The sequence below is a fragment of the Hippopotamus amphibius genome, chromosome 13 (assembly GCF_030028045.1).
Source record: "Hippopotamus amphibius kiboko isolate mHipAmp2 chromosome 13, mHipAmp2.hap2, whole genome shotgun sequence".
Lineage (NCBI taxonomy): Eukaryota > Metazoa > Chordata > Mammalia > Artiodactyla > Hippopotamidae > Hippopotamus > Hippopotamus amphibius.
In genome coordinates this window covers 52639587-52652693 of record NC_080198.1, presented here as the reverse complement: position 1 = coordinate 52652693, position 13107 = coordinate 52639587, and the positions used below count along the sequence as shown (strand labels likewise).

At 42.7% G+C, this 13107-nt stretch overlaps 1 protein-coding gene across 1 annotated transcript in view; it reads right to left on the bottom strand.

Annotated features, from left to right (window-relative positions):
• The window catches only part of GADL1 (glutamate decarboxylase like 1), a 218292-nt gene extending 216852 nt beyond the window's left edge, over positions 1-1440 (bottom strand). Inside the window, exon 1 of the mRNA XM_057706387.1 lies at positions 1287-1440. The gene's annotated coding sequence lies outside the window, so the exon portion shown is untranslated. The remainder of the gene's footprint in view (positions 1-1286) is intronic.
• Between the last annotated feature and the right edge of the window lie 11667 nt (positions 1441-13107).

Sequence of the window (13107 nt, the reverse complement as noted above, 5' to 3'; positions counted from 1 at the left end):
GACCTCACTTGAAGACAGAAGGAATAACGACACCACCATCAGCACCACCACAACAGAGATGACATCAAACAATGTACCACGACCCATGCTGAGCATCTTCTGTGCATTATCTTATTCATCACCACAGTCAGCCAATGAGCAGATACTATCCCTGTTCCTGGCCTTGCCAAGGTCACACAGCTTGTAAACAGCAGCAATGGGATTCTAAATCAGACCTTTAAATAGCCAAACTTCTAACTACCAAAACAGGCTTCATCTCTAAGGAAAGTGTGTACATATTCATGCGCAGAAGGCACACACAGGACAGCAGCCTGGATCCTAAAGAGAGACACCTATCAACTCTGATCAACAAAAGGTATTAAAAAATCCACAAAAATGAGTCAACATGTGATGACATTTTCTTATATAAGCAAAGTAAAAGTCACCCCCAGAATGGCATCTGTCTGCTTATTTGAGTGGGGGTGGCAGGGGAACAGGAAAGAAGGAAGAAGTGAATAGCATGATTTGCATAATTTCCCACCAAGTTGATAAAAAATAATAAGATAATTGCACTCAATCAGGAATGGAGGCATCAAATAGACTATCGTAAAGAAAATACTGTAGTAGTGAGAATCTTGGGCAGAATCAATTCCCCAACAGCCTGATAAGATTCCGTCTCAGGTCCTAGTGCATGTGAGAGCCCCTCATACACTCGGTGGGGAAAAACATTAGCTGCAAAAAAGCACTTTCAAAAGAAGGCCGACTGAATTTTTAACAGTGATGAAACAAGCTACACAAGAGTTGGTTTCAAAATTAAATGGCTTGGGAGAAGAATCAAGATGGCGGAGTAGGAGGATGTGAGCTCACTCCCTCTTGCAAGGGCACCAAAATTACAACTAACTGCTGAACAATCATCGACAGAAAGACACTGGAACTTACCAAAAAAAAAAACACCCCACATCCAGAGACAAAGGAGAAGCCGCAATGAGACGGTAGGAGGGGCGCAATCGTGTTAAAATCAAATCCCATAAATGCTGGGTGGGTGACTCACAAGCTGGAGAACAGTCATACTGCAGAAGTCATGAGGGTTCTGAGCCCCACATCAGGCTTCCTAACCTGGGGGTCCAGCAACAGGAGGAGGAATCCCCAGAGAATCAGACTTTGAAAGCCAGTGGGATTTGATTGCAGGACCTCCACAGGACTGGGGGAAATGGAGACTCCACTCTTGGAGGGCACACAAAAAAGTGTGCTCACCAGGACCCAGGGAGAAGGAGCAGTGAACCCATGGGAAACTGAACCACACCTACCTGCTGGTGTTGGAGGGTTGCCTGCAGAGGTGGGGGGCAGCTGTGGCTCACCGAGGAGACAGGGGCACTGGCAGCAGGGGTTCTGAGAAGTACTCACTGGCGTGAGCCCTCCCAGAGTCCACCATTAGCTCCACCAAACAGCCTGTAAGCTCCAGTGCTGGGTTGACTCAGGCCAAAGGAACACCAGGGTGGGAACACAGCCCCACCCATTGGCAGACAAGCAGATTAAAGTGTCACTGAGCTCCACCCACCAAATCCGATTAAAGTTTTACTGAGCTCCTCCCAGCCAGCCCAACCCACCATCAGTCCCTCCCATCAGGAAGCACCCAGGAGCCTCCTAGATAGCTTCCTCTACAAGAGGGCAGACAGCAGAATCAAGCAGTATCAGAATTATTTCATCTTGTGGAATTGAAAACCACAGCCAGAGAAAGACAGAGAAAATGAAAAGGCAAAAGACTTTGTACCAGATGAAGGGACAAGATAAAACACCAGAAAAACAACTAAATGAAGAGGAGATAGGCACCCTTCCAGAAAAAGAATTCAGAATAATGATGGTGAAGATGATCCAGGACTTTGAAAAAAGACTGGATGCAAAGATCGAAAAGTTGCAAGAAAAGTTTACCAAAGACCTAGAATAACTAAAGAACAAACGAACAGAGATATGCAACACAATAACTGAAATGAAAAATACACTAGAAGGAACCAATAGCAGATTAACTGAGGCAGAAGGGCGAATAAGTGACCTGGAAGACAGAATGGGGATAATCACTGATGCAGAAAAGAATAAAGAAAAAAGAATGAAAAGAACTGAAGACAGCCTAAGAGGCCTCTGGGACAACGTTAAACGCACCAACATTCACATTATAGGGGTCCCAAAGGAGAAAAGAGAGAGAAAGGACCCGAGAAAATACTGGAAGAGATTATAGCTGAAAACTTCCCTAACATGGGACAGGAAATAGCTACCCAAATCCAGGAAGCACAGAGAGTCCCAGGCAGGAGAAACCAAAGGAGAAACATGCCAAGACACATAGTAGTCAAAGTGACACAAATTAAAGACAGAGAAAAGTTATTAAAAGCAACAAGGGAAAAATGACAAATAACATACAAGGGAACTCCCATAAGGTTAACAGCTGATGTCTCAGCAGAAACTCTGCAAGCCAGAAGGGAGTGGCATGATATATTTCAAGTGATGAAAGGGAAGAACCTACAACCAAGAATACTCTACCCAGCAAGGATCTCATTCAGATTTGATGGAGAAGTCAAAAGCTTTACAGACAAGCAACAGCTAAGAGAATTCAGCACCACCAAACCAGCCCAACAACAAATGCTAAAGGAACTTCTCTAAGCGGGAAACACAAGAGAAGAAAAGGACCTACAGAAACAAAAACAAAACAATTAACAAAATGGTAATAGGAACATACATATCGATAATTACCTTGAATGCAAATGGACTAAATGCCCCAACCAAAAGACACAGACTGGCTGAATGGATACAAAAACAAGACCCATATATCTGCTGTCTCCAAGAGACCCACTTCAGACCTAGGGACACATACAGATGGAAAATGAGGGGAGGGAAAAAGATATTCCATGCACATGGAAATCAAAAGAAAGCTAGAGTAGCGATACTCATAGCAGATAAAATAGACTTTAAAATAAAAAATGTTATAAGAGACAAGAAAGGACACTACATAAAGATCAAGGGATCCATCCAAGAAGAAGAGATAACAATTATAAATATATATGCACCTAATACAGGAGCACCTCAATACATAAGGCAAATGCTACCAACTATGAAAGAGGAAATCGACAGGAACACAATCATAGTGGGGGACTTTAACACCCCACTTACACCAATGGACAGATCATCCACACAGAAAGTCAATAAGGAAACACAGCTTTAAATGACACAATAAATCAGCTTGATTTAATAGATATCTATAGGACATTACATCCAAAAACAGCAGATTACACATTCGTCTCAAGTGCTCATGGAACACTCTCCAGGATAGATCACATTTTGGGTCATAAATCAAGCCTTGGTAAATTCAAGAAAATTGAAATCATATCAAGCATCTATTCTGACCACAATGCTATGAGATCAGAAATCAATTACAGGAAAAAAACTGTAAAAAACACAAACACATGGAGGCTAAACAATACGCTACTAAATAACCAGGAGATCACTGAAGAAATCAAAGAGGAAATCCAAAAATACCTAGAGACAAATGACAATGAAAACACAACGATCCAAAACCTATGGGATGCAGCAAAGGCAGTTCTAAGACGGAAGTTTATAGCGATACTATCCTACCTCAAGAAACAAGAAAAATCCCAAATAAACAATCTAACCTTACACCTAAAGAAACTAAAAGAAACTAAAAGAGACTAAAGAAACAGCTACATGTAAAAGAATGAAATGAGAACACTCTTTAACACCATACACAAAAATAAACTCAAAATGGATAAAAGACCTAAATGTAAGGCCAGACACTATAAAACTCCTAGAGGAAAAATAGGAAGAACACTCTTCGACGTATATCACAGCAAGATCTTTTTTGATCCACACCCTAGAATAATGGAAATAAAAACAAAAATAAATAAGTGGGACCTAATGAAACGTCAAAGCTTCTGCACAGCAAAGGAAACTATAAGCAAGACGAAAAGACAACCCTCAGAATGGGACAAAATATTTGCAAATGAATCAACAGACAAAGGATTAATCTCCAAAATATATGAACAGTTTATCCAGCTCAATATCAAAAAACAAACAACCCAATCAAAACATGGGCAGAAGACCTAAATAGGCATTTCTCCAAAGAAGACATACAGATGGCCAAGAGGCACGTGAAAATCTGCTCAACATCACTAATTATTAGAGAAATGCAAATCAAAAGGACAATGAGGTATCACCTCACACAGGTTAGAATGGGCATCATCAGAACATCTACAAACAGTAAATGCTGGAGAGGGTCTTGCACTGCTGGTGGGAATGTAAATTGATACAGCCCCTATGGAAAACAGTATGGAGTTTCCTTGCAAAACTAAAAATAGAACTACCATATGACCCAGCAATCCCACTGCTGGGCATATACCCAGAGAACACCATCATTCAAAAAGACACATGCATTCCAATGTTCATCTCAGCACTATTTACAATAGCCAAGACATGGAAGCAACCTAAATGTCCATCAACAGAGGAATAGATAAAGAAGATGTGGTACATATATACAATGGAACATTACTCAGCTGTAAAAAGCAATGAAACTGGGACATTTTTAGAGACATGGATGAACCTAGAGACTGTCATACAGAGTGAAGTGAGTCAGAAAGAGAAAAACAAATACCGTACATTAACACATATATGTGGACTATAGAAAAATGGTACAAATGAACCAGTTTGCAAGGCAGAAATAGAGACACAGATGTAGAGAACAAACATATAGACACCAAGTGGGCAAAGCAGGGAGGGTTGGGGGGGGTGAATTGGGAGATTGGGATACCAAATTGTACACTCTAAATATATGCAGTTTATTGTAAAAAATTGAAAATTAAAAATTAAAAAGAAAATTAAATGTCTTCTATGATGTTTACTTTGACTCCCGATGCCTCAAAATACAAAGCACTCTTTTACATGCATCCCCAACAGCTGTTCCTCTGTAATACTGCACTATGCTGACAAGCCTGTTATGTCAGGAGGAAATAACACACAAAGGGATGTGGGCTGCCTGGGGACCTATCCTATGGAGTTCTGTGACTTGCTTAAAATTATTCAAAGATCAATACAAAGATACCAGTCTTGCGTCTCTCCCCTAAACCTCGTCTGGTCTCTTGGAAAGGCAAAGATGAAAATTGTCAGCTTTGAACCCTCAGCTTCAGAAACTCACTAGCTTGGTTCTGCACATATTACATTTCAGACTCATTTCCACTCTCAAGTGATTCATTCTCAGAGTGATTGGTCACTTGTTGGCTGACAGGTTATTTACTCAGATGCAGGCAGAAGGCAGTAGGAAATCATAAGAAGAGTTTACTCACAGCCCCTGGTTCTCAGATAGGAATCCACAGAAATCATTCACGGTACATTGTTTGCCAAACTGGTCACAGCCCTTTACTGCTTCTTGGCTTGTTGCTTTGCCGATCCTCCTATCAAGAGAGAAAGTATTTCACCTCCTGTTGAGTTTTGTGTCCGGCTTTGACCAATAAAATGTGGCAGAAGTGATACTCTGCTGGTCTGAGTCTGGGCTGCAAGAACCTTGCATGCTTCCACTCACTTTCTTGGCCCCCAAGTATGCCATGTGAATACGCCGGAGCTGACCTGCTGGAGCATGAGAGACCACATGGACCAGAGCCACAGAAGCCCAGTTTTCCCAATCAACATCAGCAAACCATCCACCTGGCCGCCTTTCATCACAGGGGCATGAAGGAGCCCTGCCAAGACCAGAACTACCCAGCTGAGCATCAACCAAATTGTCCACCCACAGAATCACGAGTTAAACAAATGATTGGTGTGTCAGACCTCTAAGTTTGTTTTTTATGTTTTGTTTTGTTTAAATGCACAGCAGGTAACTGACATATCATCTCAGAATTAATTCTGTTATTGGTAGAAAGTCTGATAACGGTCCCTCCTCAACACTGAGAGCTGGGGGAATCCAGACTGTGTGCCAGCTGAGTGACCCTGGGTTCAAAATAGGCATGTGTGGAGCAAAACCTGGAGCTTCTACAGAACAGAGCTCAGAATGCTCTATAAACCAGATCACATGCAGGTGCAAAACGTAAGTCATAAGCATGGTATCTAAACACCAGATACCAACGAATATTCCTGAGGGCGCTCGGGGGCCATGAGTGGGAAACAGGCATAAAGTGGAAGACAGGGGAGGCAAACTCCTCGGCAGTGGCACCGTGTGCTCACTAGGACCTCACACCTGGGAGCTGCTCAATCTATGTTTGTAGAGTAAATATGTGACCTTCCAGCCCATACTGGGGACTTGCCTCTCTGCATCTGTGGCTGAGTAGACAGGAAGCTTGGGGCTTTCTTCTCAGGGAGGAACACGCCCACATGATCACAGAATCCACTATTTTAAAATAAATTAAGACGTATTTATACAGCGCCTCCTATGGGTTGGTAGGGTTCCAATCACTTAATAAACAATACTCGACTTAATTCTCTTAACAGCCATATGAGGTAGGCATGCACTTTATCCATATCTCCCCTATGAAGAGCAGAGGCACGCAGCCCAAAAACATGCAGCCAGCAAGTAGCAGAACCAGGAGCTTGGCTCTCGCGTCTGCCTGCCGGCATCTCCTCATGCTGCCTGTCCTAAAGTCATCACAGTGAACACAGAGGCTTTAAAAAGTGCGTAGGTCAACCTCTCTTTCTGTAGATGTGGAATTTGAGCCCAAGACCTACATGACTGTCTCAAAATTACACCATTAATGGTCCAACAGAGGCTGGACCAGAATATACAACTCCTGACACATAGTTTGGTATTTTTTTCTTGACACCACACTGAGGATGTGAAAAGCTATTTCATGGGCATCTTTATTTCTGAAAGCGTTCAGAATTTTGAGACATCTTGAACTCTGAATCTCAAACCCAAGGAGTGGCAACTAACAGGATGAGTATTAGGGAGGAGAAAAGAAACATGAAGGAGACAAGTGACAGAATTTCCAGTCCTTAGATAGTCAAGTTATGTCACAATGGACCATGGGTCCTACTTACAGACTGAAATCTACTGGGGATTCCAGAAGCCTCCAGGACTCAAGTTTCTGTTTAGCATGTGTGTGGAGGGGCCTGATGGACTACTACAGAGCTTCTCAAATGCTACAAATCACCTGGGGACCTGATTAAAATGCAGATTCTGATTAAGAAGTGCTCGCCAGGGCTGGAGACTCTGCAGTTCTAACAAACTCCTAGGTGATGCCAGTGCTGCTCATCTGTGGACCACACTTTGAGAAGCAAGGAAACAGAGCCCTTAGCTGGGTTTTTCAAATACGATCTAAGGTCCTGATGCAAACAAATTCTACTCAGGGACCTGAGACAGCCTGGAAGTAAAACCCTAAATTGTGGTCAGTGGTCATTCAGAGATCTAGGCACATGAGATATATTCCTATAAATATTAACACAAACATGCACGTATAAAATACAGTTCAGGTTTTCACAAAGGAGAAAAATACATTTAGCGATCACTAACATTCCATGAAGAAAGACAGCCAGGTTTTATGTGCCTTGTGATGTGACAAGTAGGAAGTATCCAACACTGTCTATGGAATATTTTCACCAAAAATCATACTTGAATTAGAGCAGAACTTTAACTACTAGCTGAGAGGAAATATGAGGGAACAGAGGAACATGTCAAACACCCATGAGGTACCAAAAAATCCAGAATGTAAGAAATTTTACAAGACAAATGAACTGACTTCTTCAACAAAATATATGCCAAAGGAAAACAAGAATGGAGACTTAGAAATTTCTTGAGAGACACACTGATCCAGGGTAATGGAAGAACCTTGTTAGGATACTGATTCAGACAAAGTGTAAAAAGAAAAAGTTTATAAGATAATCTAGAAAATTTTACCGCTAACTAGATATTTGATGATGTTAAGAATTATCATTTTTAACCATTAAAAAATGTTTTAAACCTTTATTGGGGCACATCCTGAAATATTTACAATGAAACAATCTGACATTATTTAGAGCAATCTAGTGGTGGCTGGAGGAGGATTGTACTGGGGCAGAGAAAACAGAAAAAACAGGTTAGCAGAGAACTAAGCCTTGAAGCTGGTGATGGGAAGGTTGGGAGATATTATACTAGTTTCTCTGTTTTTCTATTTATTTAAAAATTCCGAATTCAAGGTTGTAAGTAAATATATAAGCAAGGAAAGAAAGAGAGAGAGAGAAGTAAGAGGAGGGAGGCAGCAAGAGAAAGAAAAAAAGGAAGGAAGGAAGGAAGGAAGAGGGGGGAGATGGAGAGAGGGAAGAGAGGGAGGAGTGCTCAGAGAGGGCCACTTCGCACCCAATTACTTTTCAGAATAAGTAGATTTGGTAAACTGGTGACTCCAAATTCAATACCAAGTAAGAACCTAGGACATGTTATTGAAATGGTGAAAGTCAAACTTGAAAAACAAAGATCAAAAAGAAAGCTGAGATTGCCAGGACCCGAGAAGGGCAGGTTTCTGAAGACCCTTCCCTTTATATTATGGCTTCTTGACAGGCCTGTCAGAGATCCCACAGATATAAGGCCCCTGGATCCAGCAGAGCATTTGTCAAAGTCTCTTGTGATTTTAGTAAAGAGGGTGGCGATCACGGCTCAGGTGAGAGCTTGGCAAGGTGGATTGATGACTGGTTGAACATCCATCCCCAGAAGCAGCCCTTGGGAGGCTGGGGGCAGCTCTTCAGCGGAGGCTGCAGGACTCCTGTTCAACACGCTCTTGTTCCTTGTCGATGACAGATGAAGATATACAAGCTGTGCTGGTCAAAGTGACAGGGGACATAAAGTCCAAAGGACTACCTTTGAATATCTTTGATGACAGAATTATTATCTAAAAACATCTCAACATGCTACAACAGAAGCTATGTTAGCAGGCTGAAATGCAAGTGTTTATTATCAAACAGGAAAGTCAAGGGGAGGAGAAGGCCAAAGCCTGTGACTGATGCAAAAGTACGTGAGTGAAAGCCTGACTGTGGATCAGGTGAATTTAGGGCTCTTGTAAGATACAGGTGAAGGGACGCTTCCTTCCCAATGTTGTCATCTTCCTCTCCTGGTTGGAGAAACAGTGACTTAAAGATTTTCTCACACTGTAAATTCCACAGGAGTCAATAATCTAAGTAGCTGCCAAACCTAATTTGATCTGCTAATTTGATTTTAACATACATTAAAACAATTATTTCCCAGAATTGGGGGTGAAACAGTAACTGCATCTTCCACTTAGTAAGTGTTTACTACGTGAGGCATTATGCTAGGTACAGTACACACATTATCTCATCTACTAGCCACAGTGCCCTTTCTATGTGAGCACTAACGACGTCACTTCCTAGATGGGGAAACTGGCGTCCACAGTGGTTCAGTGATTTGGCTGGAGTCACAAAGCCAGTGAGCATCAGAGCTGGAATGCAAAGGAAACCCCACTTTTGTGGGTGTGACTTAGGAACACAAACTGTCTGGGATGGTCCAACAAAGTGTGAAGTATGGGGTTGAGCTCTGGTTGTCACACTTTAGGAGGGCATTGGCAAAACAACCTGTGTCCAAAACCTGGTGTCTTTCTTTGGTCAGGTCAGTGAGAGGACCAGCACATCCTAAGAGGCCCAATGAGAGCAACAGGTGATTTCTCCTATCACAGTAGGTGCTTCGTGAGTGTTTGCTGAAAGGCTGACTTTAGCTGGAAAGAAGTTTCATGCTGTTTGCTCTTTGGTTATCTAATGCTGTATAACAAACAGTCCCAAAGCACTGGCTGAGAACAGTAAGAGTCATTTACTACTGTTCTCTCTCATGGTTCTGGGAGTCGGCCAGTCTTAGATCAGGGATTCTCACTCAGGGCATCTCAAGTGGTGACAGGGGCTGGCATCATCTCTGAAGCTTCTTTGCTCCCCTGTCTGGGGCCTGAACTGGGAAGACAGCAAGCCAGGCTCCTTGGCAACTTCCTCTCTAGGTAATTTCTCATGTGGTCTCTCCAGCATGGCAGCTTCTGAGGAGCTGAACTCCTTATAAGGTGGCTAAGTGTTTCAAAGATTCAAGTCCCAAGTGAGAAGAGAGTCCAGTGGTAGCTGTATTGCCAGCAAGCCACGTTGTGACTTCTGCGGCATCCTCCCTGTTAAGCCCACTACAAAGGCCTGCCCAGTTTCAAGGGGAGGGTACATAGACTCCACCTCTTGAAAGGCCAGGAGAGAGATTCTGGAAGAGCTTCTTGGACCAGACATGTTGTGGCAACCATTTTTGTAAAATCTGCCACAACTACCCAAGAATATTTGGAATGAAAGTGAGATACTAGAATTGTTCTATAAGGAGTGAACTAGGCCAGGTTATGGAGGAAAACTAAAATGGAGACAGATTTTCCTTCAATAAAGGAAGATGTTTTAAAGGTAATGGTTTCTCTTAAGAGAGAAACCTTAAGGTGGAACGAGTTTTCTGCCACTGAAGGATTAAACATGGACTGTCAGAGCCTTTCTAGGGATTGAAGAGTAAGGTATCTGATCCCTCTGGCTGAATCCAGACATCTGCTAAGGGGACCAATTGAAGGGCCAATATCTAGAGCAAGAAGTCTTCATGAGAACCAGAAAGGCCACAGTAGTGGGCAAAGCTAAAATTTTAAATTTTTTAAAAATGTAAAGAGCATGAGACCCAGGCTGCCAGTGGTGGGACATTCCAGTTGGGGGTTTGAAACAAGAGTTTGAAACCAGAGAAGAGCAAATAAATATAAGCAATGTGGAGCTGGCTCTATAGATTTGGAAAGCGGGTGAAGGATGGCAGAAGAGGGCTGAGCAGTAAAAACACATCCTGGAGTGATGAGAGTGTGTTTGTTTGTTTGTTTGTTTGTTTTATTGACTGTGTTGGGTCTTCTTTGCTGCACACAGGCTTTCTCTAGTTGCGGCGAGCGGGGCTACTCTTCGTTGTGGTGCATGGGCTTCTCATTGCAGTGGCCTTTCTTGTTGCAGAGCATGGGCTCTAGGCGTGTGGGCTTCAGTAGTTGTGGCATATGGGCTCAATAGTTGTGGCTCACGAGCTCTAGAGCGCAGGCTCAATAGTTGTGGCACACCGGCTTAGTTGCTCCGCGGCATGTGGTATCTTCCTGGGGCAGGGCTTGAACCCAAGTCCCCTGCATTGGCAGGCAGATTCTTACCCACTGTGCCACCTAGGATGTCCCTGAGAGTGTGTTTAACATGCCAGTTGGGGTAATAGGCATGCTGGAGAGGGAGGAGGGATGCTGGAAAGAGGTCAGCTCCGCCTCAAACACGATGTAGACAGGATCACTTAAGCATCTAGTGGAGGATCTGGATTAGCATGAACAGTGAGGCACCTCCTAAAGCTAAGACTGTTAATTCTCATGCCAAGAGTCATGTGGTAAATGATGTCAGTCTTTAGGTATTTATAAATCAAAAATGCTACCTATGCTCCTCTGGATGCTACATGAGTCTTGACAGAGTAAGGAATCTTCTGCCCTTTGATACATTCTAATGAACAACAATCCCTGCGTGTCAGCTTCAGGCTGTGATGACACTCAGGCGGGGAATCACGGCTTTATGGCCTTACACATCAGCTCACTATATGGTTTTGAGAAGGTTCATTTCATAATTAAAATCCATGTCTGATGAACAACCTAGCACCAAGGAGCCATAGCAAGTCTCTTGCAGTCCTGGTAAAGATCTTTGTAAAACTGGTTTGATACACAGAAGAGAAATCACAATGTATTACATTTTACCTATCTGTTTGTCTCTGTCCGTCCATCCATCCATCCATCCATCCATCCATCCATCCAGGCTACTGGGAAAGCTAAGTAACTTAAGATAAAATAATCCAGACAAGAAGTTGAGTTAAAAAACTGGTGATGGCAAATGCAGGTCTGAATCAGTACAGGAAATGTCATCCTGGATCACCAAAAGGACCAGGGCATTGGCTGGCTTTTGCAGTAAGTCAATGAGTCAAGTGGGTCATTGGCCTCATGTGGGGGATGAAAAAATGGGTGGAACAGGTGGAACAGCAGTGATCTTCCAGAGACCCAGAATGACCCAGTTTGGCTAATAAGCCAGCAGTTCCATATCATACTCAAAGAGATGGGCCACACTAAATCATCACACCTGGGACGTCCACCACAAACTGTTAGGTGTTGGTCCCTCCCCCTTGTTTATGGAGTGCCCAGTAAGCCGGACCTCTCAGTTATAGATACATCAATCCAGGAGCAGATACATGAATTTACATCCATATTCAGACACAGTTCAGTCGCTGGGGAGTACAATTCATGACTTTAGTTTAAAACCTCTCTGGAGCAACTCAGCTAGACTGGAATCTGTTATCCTTCGCCTCTTAATGTACACCTTCCCATGATGCAGGTGGGTGGGCAAAACTGAATGAAGTCCCAAGTTGAAAACTAGCCCAAAGGTTCAAAGAGGAGATGTAGATTGAGTCCTAAACTCCCATCCCTGCTTTGAATTATAGAATTTTGTAGTTGGAAGGGGCCTTAGAAATTATCTAAACCAATTTCTCATCTTATAGTTGGAAAAATTGATTTCATGAAGGAAAATTTACACACCTCCTGGCCATTTCTTTCTGATAGACCATTTAGCCAATGCATACAATGAAAAAGAATGGGGAAAATAGAGTTTGGGCTTGCAGAATCTTATTTTCAAAGCACTGCCATAGAATAATTGCTGTATCAGTTGCTACCCTTGGGCATGACCTGGTGGGAAGGAAGAAACACTGTGAGTCAGGAATTCTGTGATCTGGCCCCAGCAGCACTTTAACTAGCTCTGGAACCTTCTCTCAGGTCCTTTTCTGATCTTCTTCCTTTATCCCCAAACCTATCAGAGTTCAGAGCACATGGTTGATGCTAAAGAAATGTTTGATGAATGAATAAATGCACTTAAGCGCTAAACTTCCATGCTTCTCTGCATAGTAATAAGAAAAAAAATAAGTCCTCTTGAAAGGGAAGGCTTCATCTATCAGAACATGAATATACTCAAATTCCTGGGTTTGTGTTAAGATAAATGCACAGTAATTTTGCTAAAAATACTTCCAAAAAAGCAATTAACTTAAGGGCACCCTGATGCCCCTGAGATGTTCGTTCACATCATTCAATTTAGGAAGAGGAGCACTTCATTTTCATCCACTGG